The 19,095-nt window shown below is 41.7% G+C and overlaps 1 pseudogene; it reads right to left on the bottom strand.

The window, feature by feature from the left end:
• Positions 1-10,998: 10,998 nt before the first annotated feature.
• LOC140186004 (uncharacterized) overlaps positions 10,999-19,095 on the bottom strand; it is a 31,390-nt pseudogene continuing 23,293 nt past the window's right edge.

The following is a 19,095-nucleotide window of genomic DNA, read 5'->3' as shown; positions in this document are numbered from 1 at the left end:
GTTGGTGGTACTTAAAAGGGAAGGTCGACTAAGGCTACAGCAGGATATAAATCAGTTGGAAAGTTGGGTAGAGTGTTGGCAGTTGGGGTTAATCCCAACAAGTGTGAACTGGCACATTTTAGGAAACAGGCACAGGTAGAACATATGAAAGCACACTGCAGAATGCTGATGAACAGAGAGGCAAAAGGACTCAAATCAATCAGCTCCTTCAAAGTGACAACTCAAGTGGATAAGGTTCTGGAGAAAACAAGCGGGCTGCTTCATGAATTGGTGCTGGGCATAGTGGGCCGGGGATCTTTTCTGTGCCATATGAGTTTGACTCTGTTTCCCAGAAGATCTGCCAGTTGTCTTGAAAAACATTTCTGCCTGATATTAACATAGAAAAATACAGTAGATATGGTCTTGTATCAAAATGGGTCAAACATGCTGAGCTGTACTGGCATACATGGTTGTTTGTGTAAATAATTTATTGGCTAGTAATTATTGCAGTCAATCCCATGGAGACAAACTCCCAAAACCAGAACAGCTGTTATTGTCCATTAAAAAAAAACCTACCATTCAATTTATTTTTTCTGAAGCTCTAAATTATTTTACATTTTGTGATTATTTTTGCTTAGAGTATTAAAAACATGCATGAGAATATATTATCCAGAAGTTACTTGTTGAACAGTCCTAGATTATAACCATGGGTTTAGCTTGTATATTAATTAAACCTACATTGTGAAAGGGTAATGAACTACTAATGTGAGTGAAGCTGAAGACTGAACATGATCTCAGTTTCTTTGTGAATATCTGAATTTAGATAAACGAGTAAAGATCTGCAGACGCTGGAAATCGGAAGCCACACATACAAAATGCTGGAGGAAGCCAGCCGGCCAGGCAGCATGTATGGAAAAGAGTGCAGCTGATGTTTTGGTCTGAGACCCGTCATCAGATTAGATGAAGGAGTTCACGGGTTTATCGGGCCTTTTAACGATAGTAGTGCACAGTAGCGAAGTGGTCAGCGTTACACTATTACAGCCCAGGGTGTCGGAGTTCAGAGTTCAATTCCAATGTCCTCTGTAAGGAGTTTGTCCGTCCTCCCTGTGGAGTGTGTGGGTTTCCTCTGGATGCTGCAATTCCCTCCCCCCACCACACCCCACCCCCCACCATCCAAAGGCACTAATTAGTGGGTTAATTGGTTATTGTAAATTGTCCCGTGGTTAGCCGGGGGTTAAATCGGGGCTAGGGTTGGCGGCACGGCTGGAAGGGGCCACAGGGGGCCTATTCTCTGCTTTATCTCTAAATAAATATGCAGAGGTCATACAGTTTTCTGACAAATTGGATGGCATCAACAAAACCTGAGAATATATCATACATAAAATAAAGAATTAATTGTGGGAAGTGTTTAAGGCATAGAAATTTGATATTCATAGATGTTCATACTTAAATGTAAATCTTTGGCCCTCTGCTGTCAAATACAACCACTTATTTCTTGGTAGTGCTGCACTTAATGCTATTAATTTTCTGAAGCTGCAGTTATTTTGCCAAATATTATCACATTATTACAACTATTCTAACCAAATGGTTAAAAGTTATAATAATGCAACATTGTGCCTTCATGGTTGAATACTTTATTTGTCCAAATTATTTAAGTTTTTAGGTGAACCACGATGATCTCCCTTCTGACACACGTGCAGACACTGAGTGAGGGGACACGTGGACTGGAGTCCGTACCAGGGTAAAGAGTTGTACCAGGTCTATCCTCCAGTCACAACGTTTGTGCACAGAGTACCAACGCTTTTGGGAGTTAAGGTTTGTGCCAGTAGGTACGCTAAAAATGTCAGCTTTGTGACATCTGCTCAATTTCTCTAATCATACTAGCACATTTCCTCATCTATCAGACATGAGCGGTAGGGCCAATGAAGTGTGGTAGAACAGAGAGCCCTAGGGGTGAAAGTGACGACACAGGTAAACCGGGTAATGAAGATGGGGGACTGAGTACAAGAGCTGGGATGTTAAGTCACACCTGTACAACATGTTGGCAAGACCACAACTAGGATATTGATATTCAGTTCTGACTGACATAAAGAGGGACGTGATTAGGCTGGAAACCTTGCGGAAAAATATTCACAAGCCTGTTGCCTGGACTGGAGGGCTTGCGTTTGGAAGAGAGACTGGACAGGCGAGGAGTGTTTTCACTGGAGCGAAGGAGGTAAGATCAGCACCCTACAGAGGTTTATAAAATCATGAGGGGCATGAGGTGAGGGGGGGCAGGAAGGATGGCCATAGTCTTTTTCCCAGGGTAAGGGAGTCTCAAATTTGACAGCATCAGTTTAAGGTGAGAGGGAAAAGACTAAAAGCAGACTTGAGATCTGTGTTTTCACACAGAGTGATGGCTATATGGAACAAGCTGCCAGAGAAGGTTGTGGAGGCAGGTAGGTACAATTATAAAATGTTAAAGACATTTGGGTAGGTACACAGATAGGAAAGATTAAGGGAGATATCGGCCATACGCTGGGAAAAAGGACTTACTCAGGAAGATGCTTTGGTCATCATGGATGTGTTGGGTCGAAAAGTGTTCCTGTGCTGTGTAACTCTGAGAACCTACACCTCAGGATGCTGCTTACTGACGTCCAATTAACGTTTTGCCAGAACCATTAGACTCTGTACTCCATCAGACATAGGCTCAAGGCTGAAATCCAGAAATGAGAAGAGAATGACCACGTGACAAAGGCAAACTTTCATTGAACCTGGCATCAAGGAGCCCTGATAAAGCTGGAAATATACAGCCTAGAAATGAAGCCTTCAGCCCATCAAATCCGTGCTGACCATCAAGTAATTCAAAACTGATACAATCTTCCCCCCTAACAACTCCCCCTCAGCTATACACTAGGGGCAATTTATAGTGGTCAATTAGGGTAATAAACTGAACATTGTTAGGATGTGAGAGAAAACCAGACCCACATAGTCACTGGAAGAATTTGCAAACTCCACATAAACTGTGCCAGGTGTCAGGTTCAAACTTTAGTCACTGGAGCTATAAGGCAGCAGCTGTGCCAGCCCGTCATTAGCAAGATGCATACTTCAGTGATTCGTGTCACAGCCGGCACAAAAATAGAAGTTTGTAGACAATGAAATAGTCCACGTCTGTATTTGGATATCAGTCACCCATCGCATTCTGAGCTGCATTTAGCATTCATGCCACAAAGGTGCCAGGCATGACCTGCTCCAATAAAGGAGTTTAACCATTTAGCTGCCTATAAGTAGTACTACCAAGACCCACCTAAAAACAAAAAAAAATCCAGATTACTTCAACTGCACCTTCCAAATCCATGACCAGCACTGAACAAGAACAAAAAGGTAAGTTGGTCAGGAGCGGTGGTAGAGGCAGATGCACTTAATTTGCTCTCCAGCATTTTGTGTGTGTTGCTTTACATTAGGAACATCTAAGAAACTCTTAGATCAGCCCACGGGTGAAAGAAAAATGGAGGGCTATGTAGGAGAGAACACTCAGATTAAGTTAAAACATCGGCACAACATCATGAGCTGAAGGGCCTGTAACGTGCTGCAGTGTTCTGTGTTCAAAGATCGGAAGGCATATGGAATACTTCAACATTCACTTTCTCTTCCAAGCCACAGACTTTTCAGATTGGAAATGTATTGTCAGACTCCTTTCTGGGTCTAAACTCTGCTACCGTCTACAAGTTCCACCGGTTAAGTATCTTCACAAGACAAGAGTGGTTCAGGAAGATTTACCATCCACTTCCACTGGGGAAGGGCAGTAACAGCAGACTTTAAGTGACATCTTCCATAACTTCAGGATATACTAAATAACTTTACTGCTACTTTATGCCAATTTATGCTAATGAAATCTCCCCCAAGCAGGGAAGTGGCAATGTCTTATCACTTGTTTTAATGATATTGATTGATGAATTAAAATTCCCCAGAGCTTCACTTGGACAAAATAGGGACATGTGGGTTTCTGTTATTTGTGAAAGGAAGATGAATTACTTTATTTTAACATTCTTTCAACAATGCAGCTTTGCCTGTGCTACAGTGGACTATCAAATTGGATTACCAACAGCATATAGTTTAGTGAATTGATAGTAAATTCATCAGAAAGTACTATATTACCCCATGGTTTCGAGTGCAAAGGTGAAAGTAACAAATTTCTCACCTGTACAATGGTATCATTAACATAGCAGTTTAACATGTCTACATTGGTCACTTTGTTACTGGTACCTGTACTGGTTTACTAATTATGCTTAAGAATTTCAAAGTAAAATTTATTATCAGGATAACATACATGTCACCACATACAACCCTGAGATTCTTTCTCTGTGGGCATACTTAGCAGATCTATAGAACAGTAACTGTAAACAGGATCTCTAAACTGTAAATATCAACAACTGTAAACTGTAAACAAACCATGCAAATACAGATAGTGAAGAAGGATCTCGGTGAGCATGCGAGTTGCCAGACTCCCTCTCTGGAGCATTCTACAAGCATTGTTGCAATCAGGTTGCACAATCCTTAAAGGAGTGATGGTCTTCAAGTTTAAAAAAAAATCACAGCCAGTGAATATTACAGTTTCTGTGTCAGCGATGACTGGAATAGGTGGTAAATTCTACACCATATTTTGGATATTGTCACAAGAGTTCTACTAGGTAGGAACATTCACACATATCAATAATGTGATCAGTCATTATTACTGCCATTCATGATTACTCGAAGCTGAGCTGTAACAATAATTGACACTATTTTCTAATTTCCAGTTTTATATCATACTTGTTAATGCTTCATTTATGGTACTCCCTTGGTGAGAACAATTAACTACTTACCTGGGGACTTGGCAAAACTTCAACTTTGCCACCATTCTGTACATTCCTAACACCTGACTTCTAATGCAACAGTTTACCTTGGATTATCAGAGATTGCAAGAGATGAAGGCAACAGAAAGCTGTGGAACAGAGAGAAAAAGAATTCTTTGGTGGAAGAATTGTTAAAATTTGATAGAATTCAGCTTTCACATCCATATACTTCTTTGTACATACTTTATGAATGACATATCCAAGAATACCTTTGCAAAATATATTTCCAATTGCTTGGTTATTTTGGTGCTAGGAACTAGAAGAAGTTGTCAATAATTAAGTTGTGTACAAACAGACTGATTGCAACAGTACTTACCATAGAAATTGGAACCTATTAATAATGTGCATAGAACTGACAAAGTTCTATAAGAGTCCAAATGCTTTCTCTACATATACACCTTTACCGAAATTGAGATTCACAAACTTGAGTCAGTGTGTGTGAAATTTAAGGACAATTGCTTTAAATGTACATTATTTCCCTTTGGATGGCTACAAAATATGTGGAGGAGAGATAAAGATGTCCTCCTAGTTTGACTTATTGTTTTCTGGTGCAAAGAAGCATAAAATTATGCTCATCAGGAGAGTTTAATTGATTTAAGATTGGTGCATTTTGCCAGATGCTCCTTGGTCTGAGTGCTTGTATGACCTTCCCTGATCTTGCTGTCAATCTCCTGACCTCTCAGTTATTCTGGCTATGGTGCACATGATCATTAAGTCTTCTTGATTGCAGGGTTTATGAGTCACCTACTATTCACTTATTTCATTTTTGTCTGAGATTTAAGTTCCCCATATGCTGCTGCTCAGAATGAACCAGACTGTGCTTACAGCCTGAGTGGCGTCAAGCGTCAGAAGTAAAGCCAACCCGACAGAAATTAGTACCAGTGCGTTTGACTTCGGACTAATTAAATAGTTTTGAGCCACTAATGACAAAGTGGAACAAGTGGCGACGTAATTCACAATTTGTCTGAGCCATTTCAGTGATTCCTCAGAGGCAGTCAGGCAATCCCTAAGGTGTTGCATTAACCCTTATTTCAGCTGTTTATGATGGCGCTGGCATGGGGTTAAAAAGTAATGATGGAAGAACAAGCTATTGGTTTCTGCCCTTCCATATGTGACAGCTTCTAACTGTGGATATGAAGGTCTGCTGCACCACATGCCCCAATTGTTTGCAAGTGAATGATGGATACTGGTGTTGACATCACTTGTTATTAACCATTTGGCAGCTTTTTTTCTGAAGAAAAAAAGTTTCAGAATTAAAATTTGCAGTACATACCTTCAGCATATGGAGCAGCTATTTCACTAACAGGCCAGCAGACTAGCAATGCTATCTATTCATTTAAGTTTACTAGCTGAAGAATGAGTTAAATTTCAGGCACTTTCTTTTGAATTTAGGAAGTTATATCAATTGACGAGAAATGCTATTGCATGGTGCATTTTTTAGGGTAACATGTTCGAAAATAAACTTCAAACACGAGGAATTCTGCAGATGCTGGAAATTCAAGCAACACACATCAAAGTTGCTGGTGAATGCAGCAGGCCAGGCAGCATCTCTAGGAAGAGGTACAGTCGACGTTTCGGGCCAAAACGTCTCGACGAAGAGTCTCGGCCTGAAACATCGACTGTACCTCTTCCTAGAGATGCTGCCTGGCCTGCCGCGTTCACCAGCAACTTTGATGTGTGTTGCTTGAAAATAAACTTCTTGTTTCACAGGGTAGAACACTACCACAGTGGTTTCCAGGTTAGGAAGTGCTGCATCGCTCATACATCGTGGAAGTTCTGCTAAGGTACTTTCCATGTCCATTGCCTGGAAAATGAGTCCATGGTCCTGAAACCAAGTGTTTCACATCCCGTCTAAGTTCTTAAGGTGCTGCCTGCTCTGTTGCAACACAGTTTTCATTGGTTTTCCATTACAAGTTTAGCCATGTCTGGTTCTCATGCTCATCATCAGGTTAAACATAGAACACAGAGTAGTGTTACAATACAGGCCCTTTGGCCCACAGTGTTGTGCTGATCTTTTAACCTACTCTTTAGATCAATCCTACATAGCCCTCTAATTTTTCTATCATCCATGTGCCTATCTAAGAGTTTCTAAAATGCGCATAATGTACCTGCCTCTATCACAGGGAGTTCCACACACCCTCCTTTTGAGAAAAGAAAACTCACCTCTGCATCCTCCCTACACTTGTCTCCAATCACCTCTCATATTAGGCATTATCATGTTGAGAAGTCGTCTCTGGTTATCCATCTGATCTTTGCTTATCAGCTTGTACACATGTTATCTAGTCACCTCTCATCCTCCTTTGCATCAGAGGGAAAAGTCCTCGCCCACTCAACCTGTCCTCATAAGACGTTGTCTCTAATCCAGGCAGCATCCTAGAAAGTCTCTTCCGCACCTTCTCCGAAGCTTCCACATCCTTCCTGTGGCGACCAGAACTGAGCAAATATACTAAGTGTAGTCTAACTCAAAGTCATGAAGAACAAAAGTAGACAAGGAAAGTCAATGCCTCGAGGCAAACGTTGGTAGCTGTATATTAACCCCCTGGAGCAGATGGCTGGTGGAGGGATCAGGGGACTGTAAATGGACATGTGTGATTACAAGGTCATAAATAAGAGTTTGGGATTGCTCGTAGACCTGATGGGTCAAATGCTGCCTCCCATTCCATGAGTAAGTAAAAGCAAGACCTGGCCTCTTGCTGGGAGCTCAACTCATGCAAGTTTCTTTTAATTTATTTTCTCACTTTCTCTCCTTTGAATCTCCTTTAGTACTGAACACATTTCCTCCCCCTCCCCTGAAGCTCACAGCCATTGCCCAACCTTCTTAACAAAGTAAGGCAACATCAGTGGGAGCATAGCGGTGAAGTTAATAGTCACTGTCCCTCAGCATTAGGGATCGTGGTTCGATCCTGACCCTTAGTGCTGTCTGTGTGGTGTTTGCAAGTTCTCCCCATGACCTCATAGGTTTCCTCACGCATCCTGAAAATGTGTGGATGGTAGGTTCATTGCCCACTGTAAAACTGCCCCTGATGTGTAACTGAGAGATGGAATCTCCAGGCGGTTGATGAAAATACAAGTCCCCCAGCTGAGTTGCTGCTCAGTAGGCAACAGGAGAAAGCAAATCAGTAACGAATAACTATCAAAGGTGCTTCAGACTTTGTGGTTACCCATTTCATTGCCTCAGATCTTTCTCTCTTCAAAATTAAAATCGTATCCCCCACCTCACAAAATGTATTTCAATTCGCCAGTGAGTTCACGGGGTGGGGAGGGGGAAATGTCTGAATCCTCGAGTCTGTTGGACACTGAAGTCAGAGTTTCCTGGGGCTGGGCGGGTGGTAGGGAGGAACGAGGCTTGTTCTGTTGTTGCTCTGTCGCTCGGTATGTTCTGTTTTGTGTCATTCTGCTGAACGTGCTGGGCGTGTTATGTAGGTGTGAGAATGTGTGCTGCCCACAGTACACCCTTGGCTGTGTTGGTTTGTTAACACAAACGACGCATTTCACTATATGATAAATAAATCCAACTCTGAAACGGGATCATTGTGAATGGTTAGTAAATAGTTGGCCTGATCCCAGTAGACTGAAATAAGGAATGAGTCCTCAGCGTCTTCATAACCTGGAGAAACATCTTTTTGCAGTAGTGAACTGCAAAGACCCATGACCCTTACAAGACATTTCCTTTGATCTCTGTCTGGAATAGACCAGTCCTTTTCTAGATACATGCACAGGTAAACATTCACTCAGTATATACCCTGTCATTTCCCCTCAATCTTAATTTTTTTTCAATAAGATCTCCTGTCCTCCTTCTAAATGAGCTTGGGCATCACTACTTCATATATCACCCCTTTATCCCAGCCTATTTGTTTGTTTACCACCTGAAGATGTGAACAACAAAATGGAGTTCTATTCCTAGAGAGGGGAAAATGACCCACTAGGTGGAGATTCTTGAATAGATTCAAGATGGTAGCTGAGGAAAACAAGGAAAAGGGATGGATGATATCTTGATGACAAATACAAAATGAAGATCTTCGCATTAATGAAGACCTTATGTATATGGAATGCTTATCTTTATTAGTTGGAACATTCAGTTCAAGAATCAGGAAGTTATGTTGCAGCTTTATAAAACTCTGTTTTGGCCACATCTGGAGAACTGCATTCACTTCTGATTGTCCCATTATAGAAGAGATGTGGAAGCTTTGGAGAAGCTGCCGTGTCAGGATACTGTCTGGATTAGAGGGCATATTCTGCAAGAGGTTGGACAAACATTGGTTGTTCTCTCTGGAGTGGCAGAGGCTAGGGGGTGATCTGATAGAAATTTATAACATTATGAAGGATACAGATAGAGTAGATGGCTGGTGTCCATTTCCCCAGGGCTGAAATGCCTAATACTATGTGTTTAAAGTGAGGGGGGCAAGTTCAAAGGAGATATGCAGGGCAGTTTTTTTATTTACACAGAGATTGGTGGATGCCTGCAATATGTTGCCAGAAGAGATAGTGGAGACAAATACAATCGAGGTGATTTAAAGGTTTTGCAGAAAATGGAGGGATTTGGACATTGTGCAGCTAGAAGGGATTAGTTTAGTTAAGTATTTACTAGTTGAATCAGTTCAGCAAACGTCGAGGGCTGAAGGGTCTGTTCCTGTGCTGTACTGTTCTATGTTCCATGAGAGGATCAACAGTGCATTAGAGGACCCAGTGCTGCAAATCACCTTTCAGTCTAAAACATTGTCCAAGAAGTGTCATCCTTCCAAATTCATTTGCTCAACGAATTCTCCACTTACCCCACACAGCAAAGACCATCAAATACCCAATGTGCCAAAAAAAAGAACAAATCGTGCAAGCGATTAAAATAAACAAAATACACACTCAAAGTCCCCGAAAGTGAGTCCACAGCCCCGGAGACGGTTCAGTGCCGAGGCGAGTGGAGCCAGTCTGGGAGCCTGATAGCTGTAGGCCACGGCACCAGAGACGGTTCAAAGCCAAGGCAAGTGGAGCCAGTCTGGGAGCCTAATAGCTGCAGGCCACAGCCCCGGAGACAGTTCTGCAGTGAGGCAAGTGCCGATGGCTACAGGCCACAGCCCCGGAGACAGTTCTGCAGTGAGGCGAGTGCCGATAGCTACAGGCCACAGCTGTAGAGTCAGTTCAGCGCTGAAGCGAGTAAACCTCGTGGAACAGTGAGCTGAACACCGGTTCATCCTTTGCTCTTGGCCTTGACACCTTGATCAAATTGCGCAAATAGTAAAAAAAAATAGTCAACAAAACACATGGAACATGAACTGGAGATTGCATAAAAGTAAGTGCACTGTCGAGGAGCCAGATCAGCATCATGGAGAATTCATGTTTCCCTACAGAGTTCGTATCAAATGTAAATTCCTGTTACAGCATGTTCTTCAGGCCACATGGAGATACTTGCTTCTCTACTTTTGTAATGGGAAGACATAAATATGAATTGATAATGAAACAGGACTAATATTTAAACTAAAACATTTGGTTTGCACGTGATTTTAAGAACACTGGGAAAACAAAGCCAAATTTGTTTTGCGGATGAAATGGGTATGAAAGCTCTCCTGTGTTTTGCGAGCTCACGCAGTGGGCTATGTAATTGTGGCTGTGCAGTGAATAGGATGTTCGTTGTGGATGGAGAGCACTGTGGTGCAGCTATCAATGGAAGATTGATGAAGCGCCTGCAGGCTGGGCTTTGGGAACCCTGAACCATCTGGAAACTCTCTTCCGTTCCTACCTGCAGGAAAGAAATTTTGTAGAGCAGGTGTTCATTTGCTTCGATTTCAGTGTTCCAACTTTCACTTCACTCATAGTCTGATTGTTGGAAAAATCTACTCTTCTTCTGATGGTCCTCTTTTCTTAAAATGATCTCTCGAAACAGAAACAGATCAAATAACCAATAATGGTTGCATAATGATGTGGAAAATATAAATGTGCATTTTCAGCACCAAGAATTCTAAGTATATAAAGAGATTTAGGATTTCAAATATATACTTCCTGCAGGTGCAAACAGAACAAATAAGCAACAAAGAACAGTCTATGGGTTTCAGAAATAAGGAAGAAGGGGATAAAATAGTGATAAATCCACAAAAACATTGATTTGAGATATGTTCCGTCCCTGGCCAATTTTTAACAAAGTTGCTGAAGCTTCTCAGAGATTTCCGATGAGTTGCAGGGTGCATGAAGGGGGCAGCACAGTAGCGTAGTGGTTAGCACATCGTTTTATAGGGCTAGCGTTCGCTGACCGGGGGTTCAGTTCCCGCTGTTGTCTGTAAGGAGTTTGTATGTTCTCAGCGTGACCTTGTGGGTTCTTCTGGCCGCTCCAGTTTCCTCCCACGTTCTAAAGAAGTATGGTTATGAGCAAGCCATGAAGGCATCACAAGCGTTGCAATACTTGCATGTGGACCAGCACAATCCTTGCTGATTTGATTGGATACAAACAATGCATTTCACTGTATGTTTCAATGTACTTGAGATAAATAAAGCTAATCTTTAAAAATCTTTGTATTTTTCTATGCATTAATGAGGAGACCCGAGATGCAGGGTTAATTCCCACTGAAGCAGGAAGGCCAAGGAAGTTACATAAGTACTTTAATTCTTCAAAGTTTTGAGTAAGTGTTTAGGAAATGATTATTTCCTCTGGTTAGAGGGTGTCAGAATCATTCACTTTTGATGAGGCAGCAAGGAGCATTTCTTTGCACAGAAAGCCTTCTGAGTCTGAACTGCCTTGCCACAAGGCAGTTTGAATTGTTTGAATTAAAGGCCTACATACCTTTTAAGGGAAAGTTGAATAGGTATTTCAAGTGATAGAAGATATGTGGATACAAAAATAATATACTGCAGATGCTGGAAATCCGGAAATAAAAACAATTATGCAAATAGTCACAAACATGAGAAAATCTGCAGATGCTGGAAATGCAAGAGTACAGTCAACGTTTCGGGCTAAGACCCTTCAGCAGGACCTGATGAAAGGTCTCGGCCCAAAACATTGACTGTACTCTTTTCCGTAGATGCTGCCTGGCCTGCTGAGTTCTTCCAGCACTTTGTGTGTGTTGCTACAAATGGTCAGTAGGTTACGGGGCATTGCTTGGAGAGTGAAGCAGATAAATGAACTTCCATCATTTACAGATTCAGATTCAGATTTACTTATCACACGTACATCGAAACTTACAGTGAAATGTGTCATTTGTGTTAACAGCCAACACAACCTGAGGATGTGCTGGGCACAGCCCACAAATGTTGCCAGCCATTCAGGTGCCAACGTAGCACACCCTTAAATGTTCAGCAGAACAACACAACAACAACAAAACAATATAACAAACCGGCAAGACAAGCTTGTTTCCCACTCTCCCTACCCAAACACAGACAGGTCTCCAACATTAGGACAAGCCAAGCCTAGTCCTCGGCCCCAGATTCTCAAGTTTGTAGACATCATGCCTCCAACCTGTGATTAATGCCGCATATACAATTTATTATTCATAGATATATAGCACAGAAACAGGTAATTTGCTTCACCACATTCACATCGATCATTTTATCATGTACATCAATCCCATTTTACCAAATAAGGTCCATATCCTTCTGTGGCTTGCCTATTAAAGTCCATGTCCAATTACCTCAGAAACAAGGTCATTCTAATTGAATCTGCTACCTCCTCTAGGCAGTAACCACTTCCCATGTTCAGAAAAAAATTACCCCTCAGATCCCCTTTCTCTCATCTCAAAACTATTCACTCTTAGTTTTGACATCCTATGGGGCAAAGAGATTTGATCAACCATACCAGACAGTGAGTGCAGATGTGGTGGTTTTAAGCCCCTTCTCTGTCTTGCTAACTTCTATCAACCAGACATCCATGCCTGATTGAAAGCACTAGTAGCAACATCACCGTCCATTATTCTGCCTCTGAAATTCCTTCAATCGAACAAACTTGGGAGGAAGAGTCTTATAAGTAGTTGTACTATGTGTTGAGTTTAGCACTACATCCTGTAATTAAACTAATACATTGGCAGCGGAACTGAGGGAGACTGTTGGTCCTATCTCAGTTGGGTTCACAATCCCATGCACTTTCAGGTGTTAAATTATATTCATTTCAATGGTCCTTTTGATTATTAAATTCAGCAAGATACTTCAGTAATCCCACACTGCTCATTTGGGAAAAGTGACGGGGATATACGTCTGTGTGTTTAAATCGAGCATGAACTGGAGAAGAGACTTTAATTCTAATTTTTCTCATTGAATACTGTTCACTCAAAAACTGCTTTGTACAAAATGTTTCTATTATTTAAAATTGCAGCTTGTAATAAAAAAAAGTTCTTTTACAATGCCTAAAGCAATAATTTGCATCATATTAAACAGTCTATTTCTTCATCATTAGAAAGTGTCATTAATTATCAGAAACTTTGTTTTCACAAAACTCACGGTCTAGTTTTGAGGCTGTGACTTTATAGCCTTTAAAATTCATTTCTTAACAGTGAAGCTTTTTTGTGCATCTTTGCATATTTAATCAGCAAACCTTCTGTAAGTGTCTGCAATTAGTGCAGTGATGATTAATAAAATAACCCCTTTTAAAGCCCCATTTAGCGACTAAAACTGCACAATCAGGTATAATTAATTCATCAATAATAAATCATTACTGATTAAGTAAGCCTTGAGTTTAGAGTAAAATGAATGCCCTTCCCCACCTGAGCACTGCTAATTTTTCTAGTACTCGTGAAAATTAGAACAAATTGGGAAAACGGTTAACACTTTGCAGCTTACAATAGGTATTGTTCAAAGTTCAGCATAAATTTATTATCAAGGTACATATATGTCAGCATGTACAATCCTAAGATTCATTTTTATTGGGGTATTCACAGTAAGTACAAAGAAGCACCATAGATTCAATGAAAAATCTCATACAAGACTTTCAACAACTAATGTGTAAAATACGACAATTGTCCAAATAAAAAAAATTAATATAAGCAATAAATATCAAGAACATGAGATGAAGAGTCCTTGAAAGTTAGTTTATAGGTTGTGGAAACATTTCAGTGTTGGGCTGAGTGAAGTTTTCCCTCTGGTTCAAGAGCCTGATGGTTGAGGGGTAATAACTGTTCCTGAACCTGGTGGTGTGGGTCCTGAGTATGCTATATCTTCTTCCTGACGGCAGCAGTGAGAAGAAAGCGTGGCCTGGCTGGTGGAGATTCTTGATGATGGATGCTACTTTCCTGTGACACTGCTCCCTGTAAATGTGCTCAGTGGTGGGGATGGTGTACACATGATGCACTGGGCTGTGTCCATTACCTTTTGTAGGCTTTTCCATTCAAGGGCCTTGTTGCCATTAGAGACCGCCTACACTTGCAAGTTTAAGTATTATGATCATGTTATGGCTTGTATAAATTTATTTAACTGATATATAATATATCTATTGCACTAACCATTGCTGGAATATTGAGGCTAAAATGATTTTTAGTTTCATACACTGGCTTATTTTCTCTTTTCCTTCTCCCAGGTAGGAATCTCACTTCCAGGAAAATTTCTTTAAGATTTACTTCTATGACAATTTAATTATTTACATCTCAGTATTTAAAAATATTAAAAAGGGAACTTTTACAAATTTATTTCTAATGGTGGTATGTAATTGTTTAGCCTGCAAAAATTGTAAATTTGCAATCTAAGCCATCGCATAACACCATTAGGAATAAATTTGCAAAGGTTTCCTTTCGAATTCCAGAAAATAAAATTAGAAATTGATCATATTTTAGCAGAGAAATTGAAGAACTTGGTGAGCAATTCTTGGATGCAAAGGAGTCTAATTTTGTCTTGACCTTGAATGGATCTTGCTGGAGATCATTCAGACCATTGCACTTCAGTGCTGTATTGGCAGCAGTGCTCTCTGTTATCCTGACATCAGCTTCACTGATATCACAGACTGTTTATAGGTTATAGCCACCCATGCTAACAGACAGGAACCCCACACTGCAACCATCATGGATATTCTCAAAATTGAATCAAATTGCCCCTTTTTATCCTGTTTGGGACTGATGTTAGGAAACATAAAAGGCAGCTTCAGAAGAAGCCTGCAGGCTGATTATTCATCTTCCAATATGGCAGCTAGTGCTCGTTCCAACGTTTTGCTGCGGAGATACTAATCTGGTGGGTCCTCCCATAGTGACACCACTGACGGTGCTCCATTACTGGAGAGGTTGTTATGGTTGCGGCAGATAACCGATAATTATCAATGTTAATAGGCTGAACGGCCTAATTCTGCTCCTATGTCTTATGGTCTTAACTGAGTGCATCAAGGACCTTGGGATTGGGCATCCACTGCGGAGAACCTGTTTATCTCATGCAGAGAATGCCTGTGTCCTCTCGTTAGGAAAGAGACACCTCACCCCACGTATGATCTCGGGTTTCTCAAGGCTGTCAACTGGCTGCATTTTCATGCCTGGACTGATTTTACCATGGACATCGATTCTCAAGCTCTTTGCTACGGGATTGTTTGGTTGTGATTCCCTATTTACTGCTCATTGCTACGTCAGAGGCATTACCTGACAAAGAAATTGTTTTGCTTCCTTTAACTTCACTGAGAAACAGATAACATGTTGGACACCAGATTGGCAGCTGTCCTTGGATGCAGTCAGCCATGTGCCAAGAAGGTCCCCGATTAGTAACAACGACCTTTTAAGTAAAAGGAAGGTTTCTGATCTCTGTAAAATGTAAATGATCGTGGATCCAGAGAAGAATTTCTTCAAAGTGGATGCTACGCTCTGCAATATGCACATGATTCCTTCATCCTGAAAGAATTTGCACTACCAGATATTTTCAGCTGCTGGTAATTCCTGAGGAAGTGGATCTTGGGGCCTTCTGCCTCCCTGGTTTCTTGCACCACTGTACCCTCCAAATTCATCATTTGGGTGCTGGTATAACAAGAGACGAGCAAGTACAATGATAGTCGAGGAAAATGCCATTGGTCTCCTCAAAATCAGAATCCATTGCTGAATTAATCTACGGGCTACTCAGGCAGGTGGGGAGGATGTTTTCATTAGCGGAGTCTGGGGGCACAGCCTCAGAATAAGAAGGCATCTCTGAATCTATTGTATTCATTACTATGAAGAGCTATAGAGGTCAAGCCATTGAGTGTATTTAAGGCAAAGGTTAATAGGTTCTTGATTGATAAGGGGAGGGGGTTAAGAATTATGGGGAGAAGGTGGAAGAATGGGAAGAGGGGTTGAGAAAAACACCAGCCATGATTTATAGTTGTACAGGCCCAACAGGTCGAATGGCCTAATCCTGCTCCTGTGGTCTAAGCACAGAGAGATCCGGTGTTTGAAAGCAGCCTGAAAGACAAGACAGCCAGGGCATGACACCAAGGGCTTCTGTAGCTGGCCCTTTTCAGCATCCTCAACCTCATCTCACAGGTGAACAGAGGAGAGAGGCATTAAACAGGGAGGTTAAGGGGTTGCCTAATAGAGTAACTATTTTCATATCCTGCAAACCAAATCACCCTCTGTATGCTGCAGAATGTAACACCGGTAATGAACCGAGAGGCTGGATAATGCATGAAGTACCCTCACATGACGTCTTGCATGCCTAGATTATGGGATGAATAAATGGATCCCAGCTCTCCTCACATCATGGCTTGCCACAACGTTCATGTATTTCATGAGGAGTAGCAGCTCACTTAAAGAACTCAGGTCTCACTCTCTCACTAACTCACTTGCTCACTCTCTCCCACTTTACTCACTCTGTGCCTGTCTCTCTCCATCTCTCAAACATTTTCCATAAACATATATACGATGGGATGTGTAGCTAGTAATGTGTGGCTCATCTTCACCCAGTTCATAGCATCAGACAATCTCCTTCAGCACGGCCCCTTTTTATGGGATTTCCCCATCTGGAAGAAACTAGTGTAGCTACCTCATGCCAAGCACATCTTCTACTTGGCTTAGAGAGTGTCCTGGCCTGCCACGATGCACAGGAGTTCCCTTCTGCTTGTACCTCATTGATCAGGGCTTGCATGTCCTTTAATGTGAGTATGAGAGCAGTTTCCCCCTCCCTGGTGGACTTTGTGCTGCTGCAGCAAAATCAATAAGAATGGCAGGTTTTTTAACAGTGTGGAGGAGCAGAAGGCTTCTGGGTTTCATGTCCCTCAACGTTGATAGGATTCCTAAGAAGACCTAGGGTGTGCTGGCCTTCATTAGTCAGGGGACTGAGTTCAAGAGTCATGAGATAATGTTGCAGCTCCATAAAACTCTGGTAAGGCCACACTTGGAAAATTGTGTTCAGTTCTGTTTGTCTCATTATAAGAAGGATGTGGAAGCTTTAGAAAGGGTGCAGAAGGGATTTACCAGGATGGACTTGGGGGTGTGTCTAACGAGGATAGGCTGAGTGAGCTAGGGCTTTTCTCTTTGGAGTGAAGGAGGATGAGAGGCGTACAAGATGATAAGAGGCATAGATTGAGTGGCTAGCCAGAGACTTTTTCCCAGGGTAGAGATGACTAATGAGTGGTATAATTTTAAGATGATTGGAGGAAACAATGGGGGTGGTGGGGGGGGGGGAAATGACAGAGGTACAAAGGGACTGGGAGTCCTCGGGCGGGAACTCCTAAATGTTAACTTACAGGTTGAGTCAGTGGTAAGGAAGGCAAATGCAATGTTAGCTTTTATTTCAAGAGGACGAGAATATAAAAAGCAAAGATGTGATTCTGAGGCTTTATAAGGCATTGGTCAAACTGCACGGAGTGTTGTCAGCAGTTTTTGGCCCCTTACCTGAGAAGGGATCTTGGTGGTATTGGAGAGGGTCCAGGGGATGTCTACAAGAATGATGCCTGGAATGGAAGTATATTAGGAGTGTTTGATGGCTGTGCGTCTGTACTTACTGGAGTTTAGAAGAATGAAGAGGGATCTCATTGAAAGCCTTTGAATATTGAAAGGTCTAGATAGAGTAGATGTGGAGAGGATGTTTCCTGTAGTGGGGGAGTCTAGGACCAGCAGGCATAGCCTCAGAATACAAGGAATTCCCTTTAGAATAGAGATGAGGGGGTATTTCCTTAACTGCAGGTGGAGAATCTGTGGAATTCATTGTCACAGGTGTCTGTGAAATAAAATTGTAACTGTATTCCATGGAGAAAGCAATTTAGACGTTGAGAGTCTGTGTTGCCATCATCTAACAAATCTCCCTCAATACCATAAGACATGGGAGCAGAATTAGGTTATTCAGCCTATCAAGTTTGCTCGTCTATTTCATCATGGCTGATTTATTATTCCTCTTAACCCCGTTCTTCTGTCTTCTCCCTTAACCTTTACCCTTACTAATCAGCAACCCACTTTAAATATAACCAATGACTTAGCCTCCATAGCCATCTGTGACAATGAGTTTATGCCATCTATAAAGCTGCTGATGATACAACCATTGTTGGTAGAATCTCAGCTGTAGATGAGAGGGCGTACAGGAGCGAGGTATACCAGCTGGTTGAGCGGTGTTGCACTCAATGTCAGTAAGACCAGAGAACTGATTGTGGACTTCAGGAAGGGTAAGACGAGGGGACATGCATCAATCCTCATAGAGGGATCAGAAGTAGAGAGGGCGAGCAACTTCAAGTTCTTGGGTGTCAAGATCTCTGAGGATCTAACATGGACACGGCATATTGATGCAGCTATAAAGAAAGCAAGACGGCCACTATGTTTTACTAGGACTTTGACGAGGTTTGGTTTGTCAACTAAAACACTTGAAAACTCCTATAGATGTACCGTGGACAGCATTCTGACAGGTGGCATCACTGTCATGTCTTGGGGTGGTGCTACTGCACAAGACCGAAAGAAGCTACAGAAAGTTGTAAAATTAGTCAGTTCCATCTTGGGTACTAACCTCCGTAGAATCCAAAACATTTTCAAGAAACAGTGCCTCATAAGGGCAGCATCCATTATTAAGGATCCCCACCACCCAGGACATGCCCTCTTCTCACTGTTACCATCGGATAGGAGGTACAGAAGCCTAGAGGCACACACTCGGTGATTCATGAACAGAACCATCAAATGCTTCTCATACGTTAACCCTTTCACTCCCAGGATTATTTTCGTGAACCTCCTCCGGACTCTCTCCAATACCAGCACATTATTTCTTAGATAAGGTGCCCAAAGTCTCACAATACTCCAAATGCAGACTGACCAATACTTTATAAAGCTTCAGCATTATATCCTCTCCTCTGTATTCTAGTTCTAGATGAAGTATGTGTACAACAAATGATGTCATGAAAAAATTTGACGAT

The sequence above is a fragment of the Mobula birostris genome, chromosome 21 (assembly GCF_030028105.1).
Source record: "Mobula birostris isolate sMobBir1 chromosome 21, sMobBir1.hap1, whole genome shotgun sequence".
Lineage (NCBI taxonomy): Eukaryota > Metazoa > Chordata > Chondrichthyes > Myliobatiformes > Myliobatidae > Mobula > Mobula birostris.
The sequence above is the reverse complement of the archived record's forward strand: the minus strand, read 5'-3'. Positions and strand labels throughout refer to the sequence as shown.